The 9,657-nt window shown below is 41.2% G+C and overlaps 1 non-coding gene across 1 annotated transcript; it reads right to left on the bottom strand.

Annotated features, from left to right (window-relative positions):
- Positions 1-6,783: 6,783 nt before the first annotated feature.
- On the bottom strand, positions 6,784-6,947 carry LOC122797371. Its single transcript, XR_006364093.1, has one exon. It is a non-coding gene; the product is annotated as a U1 spliceosomal RNA (small nuclear RNA).
- Positions 6,948-9,657: the final 2,710 nt, after the last annotated feature.

The raw sequence follows: 9,657 nt of genomic DNA, 5'->3' as shown, positions 1-9,657 counted from the left end.
GAAGACAAAGGGGAAAAAGAAAAAGAAGGCCCAAAGAGTGCAAACTACATAAAAAAATATAAGAATAAAGCAGTCATGAAATTCTTCTGCAGTTTCTCTAAATGTAATGCAAAAATACAAGAGTAAAGTAAGTATTCTACTGCCGTTAATGTTACGTCTGCTTGCAAGCTTGAAATGCCGATGCGGTTTCTCCAACACTAGCACATAGCAGCTATAAAGAGTAAGTTTCTCCAACACAGCACAAGCATTAAGTAAGTTTCTTCCACATTTACTTGGAAGGAGCCGGGAATATTAAGATGTGCTTAAATTGGCCTGGCAGCCTCATGAGCCTGATATCGTCACACCCTGCGTCTGATGTCTGGAGTAAAAAAAAACTCAGAAATTAAAGAGGCCACTAAGGAATTCATGGCACCCCAATATTTTGTCCTCAAAACCGGTATTTACCAATGAATTCTGTACGGTTGAGAGGTATGGAAGACGGCAAAAGTCAAGTGGGATACGCTGATTCTTCCAGTAGAACAGGGTGGACTGGGTTTACCCAATTTGAATGGGTATTTCCGCGCTACACAATTAAGACTCCTATACATAGCACAAGCAAAAAAATTATATTTCAAAGTGGAAAGGGATGATGAAGAAACAGGAGGGAGCTCAAGAAACAAGGAGAGACTGCAATTCTGGATGCAGGCTTTTAAGGAAAGTAACAATAATCATATAAGATTATAATATTTACAAAGTAGCAGAACGTATCCTAAGAGCTATAAGAATGGAGAAAGGAGAGTCTGCCGATAGGGATAACTGCAATTAGGGATATAGAAAATAGGCAACAGGTTTCTGGAATTTATTGGAGAAAACTGGCTAAGAAACCAAGGTATTGGGAGCAAATAACTAGAGAGTGAAAGATTACAGAATGGGAAGACACTAAGAATTTATCTGGACTGCAGGTTAGAGATTGCGTTCCCTAACAAGGACTGATACAGTGTAGGGCAAAGAGAAAGAAATAGGGGAGCCCTAAACAAGAGAGTAGCACTGGTAGAGTTTTTAGTAAAATCTAGAACAGAAGCTGCTATTAAAAAGGAATAAGTACTAGAGGATATGAAATATTGCATGATAACTATAATAATCAACCAGAGGAGATCAGAAAGGATTGACAAGAGAGACTGGATAAGCAATTCACAAACAACTGGAGAATGTGCATCTCAAATATTAAACAAAATCCAGAAGATGGATTTTTGCTTGGAAATATTTACATAGATACTTTTATACCCTAAGTGAACTCCACAGAATTTTTCCTCGGGCAGACAGGAAATGGTGGAGGTGCGGCGGGGAAGAAAGATAATTGGGAACACATTTTATGGAAGTGCAGTGAGCTGGCAGCCTGTAAGTATTCCCTGAAGGATGCACTGTCAGAGATGGTGGGTGGGCAGATTGGTGTGGCAAGGGTGATGATATTTTTGAGCTATGATACAAAAGTGGAATTGCCTAGACATGGTAAGGCCTTGCTGTTTCTAATTACGGTGGTTGCCACAAAAGCAATTACTAGAAAATGGATACCAAAGCAACAATACTAGAAACAGTGACTATAGTAACAGAGAAAAAAAAACAACTGGAATTGAGATCTCTGCCTCACAGCAAGAGGCTCTACGATTCAATTCTCGGCTGGGGTGCTTTCTGTGCGGAGTCTGCATGTCCTCCCTGTGGTCGCGTGGGTTTCCTCCCACATCCCAAAGACATGCTGTAGGTGGACTGGACACTCTAAATTGGCCCTAGATGTGTGTGCCTTCTGTGGAAGGTTGGGTGCCAGGCTGGCAACTCGACACCACAAAAACTCCACTGCCAATCATGAGCAGACAGGTGATCCGCTGTGGCGACCCCTAACCGGAAAAAGCCAAAAGAAGAAGAAAAAGAAAAGGGTAGCAGCAAGCTACATAGGAAATAATGGGAATTGTGGGAAGAATACATACAGGAGAGGAATGAAGTTTAAAAGAAGGCAGCAATTAAATCAGCTATGTAATGTTTGACTGAAATGATTTGGTAGATTATTTATTTACATTTCTTGACCAGGAGTGTCTGACTGGACGTAGGTCCATTTTCAGAGGAGGTCCAGGGAGAAAAGCTCCACAGTTAAAATAAACAGACAGTAGTTACATTGGATTACACAGCGATTAACAATTTGATTTACAGATGAAGAACATAGTACATCAGTAGACAACTAGAATATTTACCTGCGAAGTACATAACAGACATTAACAAATGTTGCAATAAGAAGACGTTCCTGCTGTATAATAAGTACTAAGCTTATGAGCATCTTGAGCTCAATATAATCAAGGTAGTTAGTGGGGTGGAAAGAAAGGTAGTGGTTGGATGGGGTGGGTGATATTAGAGTGGGAGTTGCAAGGGCATAGCCAATGATATATGCTTGCAGCTGGGAGTGTATCATGATGTAAAATGCTTGCAACTAGGATTGTCGGTGTGGATTAGTTTCATTTATATAAAGATATGAATGCCTATGTCTCAAGTGATAATTTAATACAGAGATTTCTTGTTTAAAAAAGTGGCAAGAATTGAATAATTTAAGTAATGTTGCTTAGGTTACATGATATAGAGCAATACATGTTAAGTATAATGCTTGTGAACGTAAACTTGTTAATACAGTTTAATTGCTTTTATACAGACATAAACTTGCCTATATGACAAGTGATAACTCAAAAATATTAAAAAAAAAACAGCATGGAAAGAAACAGGGCAGTTTATAAACTGTATCCGTACATTACCAATACATAACTCCTAAGAAAACTTCATCTCTGTGGGTATCAAAACAGCAGAATTGTAGCATGAAATAGCCACTGAGAACTGTAATCGTCACTAATGTGCTAAAACTACCTCAGGACATGGGACACAAAACATACTGGGAAAACATACTGGACCTGATCATCACCAACATGGGGACTCTATGCTCCAGACCAGAAGTGTATCCCTCACTGGTAAGATCAGACCATAAACTAATCTCACTAGATATTCACATCCCGACCCCACCACCTGCCCAGAAAACCACAGTGAAAAACTTCTCTAAAGCAAATTTCACACTCCTCAAAACCGAGGTGGAATCCTTCAAAGCCCCCGGGCCTGTGGAAAATATGGCCCAGACCGCAGAATCCTTTATAAATGCATTCTATGAACACCTTCAGGAATGCATGGATCATGCAATCCCAAATAAAATCAAGACCCAATCCTCCAAAGGCAGATGTCCTGTCTGGTGGACCCCAGCCATAAACAAACTATACAATAGAAGGAGGAAGCTACTAAATGACAGAGCGAAATCCCAAAAAGGGAAGGCATCTCTGATCAGTATTAGCAAAAACCTACGGGCACTTATAAAATCGTCTAAGGCCAGCTTAGAGAGAAAAATTGCACAGGACACTAAGGATAATCACAAGGCTTTCTTTAGTTATTTAGGAACCTGGGTTGGAATTCCCAGATATGCTCAGAATTAGTCCAAAATGACAAAAAAATACACCAAACCCACAGACATTGCCAACATCCTAGCTGACAGGTTCAGTGCAAACTCCCCCCCCACCAAAAGGGCAAATATCTATCACAGCAGAGTGCTGCCCCCCTGACATCTCAGATGCTCAGGTAAGAGCCGCCCTCTCCAAAGCAAAAAACACAGCATCAATGGGACCAGATGGTGTCCCGGGCTGCGTCCTACATGAACTCCAAGAGCAGCTAAACCCAAACATAAAACTACTGTTCAATCTCGGCCTGACTACAGGATATGTACCCAAAGAGTGGCGTATAGCAACAGTGGTCCCTCTCTACAAAGGTGGTGCCTCAATGGATCCTGGAAACTATCGCCCCATAAGCCTGACTAGCTTGGGCTGCAAAGCTATGGAAAGGATCATCATGGACCTCATAAATAAAGATATTGGGGACCTACAGACACTGGATCCTACCCAGTTCGGCTTTGTTAAGGGCAGATCCTGCCTCTTAAACCTGGTCGATTTCTTTGAAACAGTCACCAAGGCCATTGACGAGGGGAAGGTGGTCCACACAGCCTATCTGGACCTCGTAAAAGCCTTCGATACAATACCCCACTCGGGCATTATAGATAAGCTCACCAGATTAAATATAAACCCCTATGTCACTAGATGGGTTGCAAACTGGCTCAATGACAGAACCCACATGGTTAGAATTGCTGGAGCCATGTCAGACTCCAAACCAGTTACAAGTGGCGTCCCACAAGCCTCAGTCCTGGGACCTCTCTTGTTCGGTATATAATTTCTCGGAGGTACAGGCCAACACAGGAGGACTGTGGCTGACCAAGTTCACAGATGACTGCAAACTGGGCGCCATAATAGACTCTCCAGCCGACACAAGCATCCTCCAAAAGGGCCTCATAGAAACAGACAACTGGTGCCAGAGCCATGGCCTCACGCTAAACGCCAAAAAGTGTATAGTCATCCCCCTTTGGCAAAAACAAAGTGCCTAAAAATTACCACATAGGTGGTAATCCATTAAGTACGGAAGAAGTAATTAGGGACCTGGGGACCCAAGCTGATAGCAATCTCTCATTTGACAACCACGTGGCCAAAGTGGTTAGAAAAACATTTTAAATAGCCCACTTAATCATGAAGGGATTCACATCTAGATCAGGGGAGGTCATCATGCCTCTTTACTCATCCCTCATCAGGCCCATAATTGAGTACAATGCCCCTTTTGGGATGTACCTTACCAGACACCTGCAGCAACTGGAAAGACCCCAAAAGTACCTCACCAAGAGGATCAAAGGGCTCAGACAGATGCCATATGCTGCCCGGTTAAAGAAACTCCAGCTCTACTCAGTGGCATACCGCCTGCTCAGAGGCGATCTGTGCCTGACGTATAAAGCCATGTCCAACCTGGAATTAATGGACATGCTGCATCTCAGAAAAGCCAAATACCATCAAGCTACGCACTCAAGAGACTTGAGCCTCAGCACTGAAATAAATAGGACATGCTGGAGGGACAGATTCATAACCCAGAGGCTCCCTTCACTCTGGAATAAAATCCCAGTCCAGGTTAGGCAGAGTCCCTCATTGACTCTCTTCAAGAGGAATCTTGATGAGTGGATGGGAGATCGTAGGTTTACCCCGGGTATCACATCTGTGTCACTGTTAGACAGAGGCACAGTATACTAACCTCGAAAAAGGGCATAGCAAAATTAATTTAAAATGGGTGGCGAAAGCCAAACACACTCTGGCTAGGCTTATAAATGCCCTAGGGCAGATAGCCTAGTATGAACCTATGAAAATGCACTCACTCATAGAACTGGTTCTGTAGCCCCTGTTTGTAGACATCCACCAGAGAGGTTAACTCATGCTGAGAGACGGAGCATACTCACAACTGCTCTGCAGAAAATAAACTAGTATTTCTACAAGTGATAATTTCTCGAGACCTAGAAGTTACGCAAGAAGGTGAAGCTTGATTTTCTTTTCTTAAATTGCAGTACCAGTATCATTAATTTTTCCCTATATTTTTCTCTGTCTTCTTTTCGGTCATTTGCATGTTAAGAACTTCTGCTGATTCTTGAATTCTTTATCTCAATATTGTAAAATCTTTTATTTTGTGTTTTTCTTTGGTTCATTCAGTTTTGATTTAACTTTGTGATTATGTATTCCTCAGTGTCTGACGTACCCTGTATAGTATGTAGTTTTAGCCTTTTTGGAATAAAGCTGCATAGTGTTTAGTCTTGAACCTACTGTAATACTTAAATCTGTTACGTATTTCTCTTTACGACACTGGTCTTAGTGAGCTTTGAACGGTCAACATCAAAACAGAGAAGTGCTTGCTACTGTATAGCTCACATTACAGCTTTCCTTGAGAAGCATTTTCTGTTTTGAGTTTCAAAGCTATCAGAGTACAGCTGTGTTTGCAACATTTACTATATTAAGATACGTTTCTTCACCTTGAAAGAAACCATCCTTGACTAATACAAATGCTTCAGCATTTCCTAGTACTGTGTGTCGAAATTTTGACAATTTGCTGTTTAATTAGGATATGCAATAACAGTAACAGTTGTTGTTGACATACAGTGATGCACCTTTTTAAAAGCTGCCTTACGAAATCTTGGCTCCTAATTTAGTTTATTTTGTTATGCATTTCCATGAAGACAGGGAGTTATTTTTTTGGTGGGTGCTTTCGGACTTGGGCCACAAAATTAAAGGTGTATACACAATTTATAACAAATACTTATGGACAATTCAGTGTAATCAATTTACCAGCATGTATTTGAGAAAGGACAGGAAACTTGACTAACCAAAGAAAACTGACAACACAGGAAGAATATAAAAATGCCACATTACTTCCACTGGAGGGTCACTGAACCTTAAACTACAGAGCTGTCAGACAGACATTACCAGTAAGCAACTATGCTTCTTCATGGAAAATGAGAGGTATAGAAAATAATAAAAATACACTTCATACAGAAAGCATGCAGAGGCTAGGCAAACTACTTATTTTGATACTTACCAGAGCTTTCAACAGGTTAACTTGTCTGAGTACCAAACAGCTTTTGTAAAGTTTTTATTTTTCCTTTTTTTTCCATCAAAAACATTTATGTTCTCTTTTTGTATCACACCACTGAATAATCACACATCTGATAGGCTTGTTTTTAATGTCGGTTTTGATTTTGTTTCACGGAAAAATACAAGGTATTCTCTTGTAAAATGAAATACAACTAACAAGAGTAACACGAGACCTGTATAATTACATGGTTATACTACTGTCTTTCTTAAACCAGTTAAAAATCAGGGGACAGCGCGAACGCAGTCCCCCACTACCATAAATTATGCAGTTGAGTTTCCCGCATTTGGGGAAATCACAGGGGTCAACCCCTCCGAGGTGCAATGGAGGAACCTCGCCCTGGGAGAACCACCTTCTTGATCGTGGTCTCTCCCCTGCCAGGTAAGTATGAATTGATCATTTATAATACAGCAGATCTACATCTTTACCTTACTTTACAAACACGGTGCTTCTTCCAATTTCTTCATTTTTTTGTAAATACTATACGATCACAGCACACATCTGTATGGCAACAAGCAGAGTTCAGAAGTCTAGTAATATCCAGTAACTAAACTCTAGTACATTAAGAGTTCCCATGGAGTAGTGCTTTCTTAAAATCTACATTTCTTGATGTCACATCCTAACAGAAACATGAGCCTACAGTAGGCTGTCCTGTTTGACTTGTCTAGCAAGCAGAGAGAGAGACTAGCAGGAGACATTGCACATCACAGCCTATCAGGTTTTCAGTAAGAATGATTTGCGTACCACATTTCAGTCCTCAGCCCTTTTGTTTGCTTCTTCAGAAAAAAAAGTGTTTTCCTGGAAGGTGGGAAGGATATCCACTGGCCAAAGAAAAGCCCGACAGCAAGATGATACAATGAGTCAGCCATGTGTTCTGCTTACAAATGAACTGATTTATATGAACCACAAATACATTTGCACAGAACCATTGACTACACCATGGCTTTTTCCTCAAAATTTTCTTTTTTCCTAGCAAAATCTGTGTTTTTATGGCAAAGTAGTCACATTCGCTAAATACTACTACAAATTAGATAGAAACTTCTAATTTTGCAGAAAATATATTAATCCAAGTCCTTTTTTCCTCTCAGCTTTCACTGTGAATGCTGCCAGTATGGCTATATCCTTCATATTTAAATCAATATTTAAAATGCGAGCCTGATATGAGGCATTTACAGATGACAGTTTTTTTTTTTTTTAACTGAGTTTGAAAGCAGTACACCTAGTCCTCACCCGAGCTTGAAAGTAGTACACCCAATCCTTGTTAACCTTGTGAACATTGTTATACTTATCCAGATTTGAACCATATGAGTGTGCTACTCTCAAGGGTTTCTATCCAGGGGTAGCCTCTGAGCACTGCCCAGTAAACTCAGTTCTGCGCCTTTTGAAAGTCTGAGTATCTTAAGTGAAATCCAAGGATCTGCAATACTTTAAAGTGCACTTGGGGGGATATGTACTACATTCAGTGCTGCTATATATCATGGACTAATTTCCTTTCACTAAAGGTACACTGATCTTATAATTAGAACACTCAGCCTTCATGCAGTGGTACAGGACAGCTAAATTCCCCTTTAAAAACATTCACTTTTATGTGTAAATATCTCAGTTTTATAGGGGTTCAGACTCTCAGAATCAGGTTTTGCTTTTCTGAAAAAGACCAACAATTGGCTAAGCTTCTGGTGTAATTCTAAGGGGATCCAGTATCCGTCTGCCTGGGATGATGCTACTCAATGCTAGAAGTCTAAACCTTAAAATGGAGAACATCGACATCTCTGCAGTGAGAGACCTGGTTCAAAGCTCCAGAGAGCACCCCTGCAACACCAGGCTATAATTCTTACCACACCTTTCAACCACCTAAACTGGACCGAAACACTAAAGGTGGAGGAATGTCCATATTCATTAAGGATATCCACACCTGCAGGCTAGTTGCTCAGCATAATGCATCCGAGATTATTCAAGTGCAACTAACTCTGGGCAAGACAGTAATCCAAACTGTAACTTGCTACAGATCCCCCACCATGCCCCAGAATTCCCACTCCTCATTTCTTGATACACTGTAAAATATTAGGGTACAACCCAACACCCTAATAATGGGCGATTTTAACTACCCCATCATTAACTGGGAAAACTACTTATGTACCAACTCTTTTGCGCAACATTTTCTGGAATTCATAAATTCAAACTCCCTGGATCAACTTATCCACACCCCCACCAGGGGCAGCAATATCCTAGTCCTGGTCATTAACAACATGGGCAACCGGTGTTCCACACCAGAGATAAATTCCTCGTTGGTCAGATGCGACCACAAGCTAATCAGCCTAGACACCCACATCCCACCCCCACCCATTAGGGAAACCACCGTAAAAAATTTCTCCAAAGTCAACTTCACACTTCTTAAGACAGAAGTGGCAAACGTCACAACATCCATGCAGACAGACAATAGAGGTACGACTGCTGAATCCTACACAACAGAACCAAAATGCTATCCTTGCCAATCTGGTGGTCCCCTGCCACAAACTCTGCAACAGAAGAAAGAAACTGCTGCAAAAAGACAGTACAGTCCCATGACTGGAAGAACTCCCTGGTCAGCTTCAGTAAGAAGCGGAGATCCCTCATAAAATCCTCCAATGCTAGTTATGAACAAAATCGCCACTGATTCTAAAGACAACCAGAGAGCATTGTATAGCTATGTCAAAAATCTCAATGGCAACACTCAGATCTGCTCTGAGTTACAGCACAATGGCACTAAATATACAAAACCAACTGATATTGCCAACATCATCACCCCCTAAAGGGCCCATCTCTATACAGCAAGAATGCAAAGTTACTGTATTACACCCTGCACAGGTAAAACACACACTCTCCAAAGCCAAAAACATAGCATCCATGGGACCTGACAACACCCCATGCTGTGTTCTACATGAACAGCAGAATGAACTGGTACCCCACATAAGCACCATGTTCAATCATAGCCCTCACCTCAGGCTTTGTGCCCACTGAATGGCGCACAGCGGTTCACACAGCCTATCTAGATCTCGCCAAGGCTTTTGACACCATTCCCCACTCTGGCATTATAGATAAACTCACTAAACTAGGTAAAAA

The sequence above is a fragment of the Protopterus annectens genome, chromosome 3.part0 (genome assembly GCF_019279795.1).
Source record: "Protopterus annectens isolate FY-2018-M chromosome 3.part0, PAN1.0, whole genome shotgun sequence".
Lineage (NCBI taxonomy): Eukaryota > Metazoa > Chordata > Ceratodontiformes > Protopteridae > Protopterus > Protopterus annectens.
This window is presented reverse-complemented; position numbering and strand designations above follow the sequence as displayed.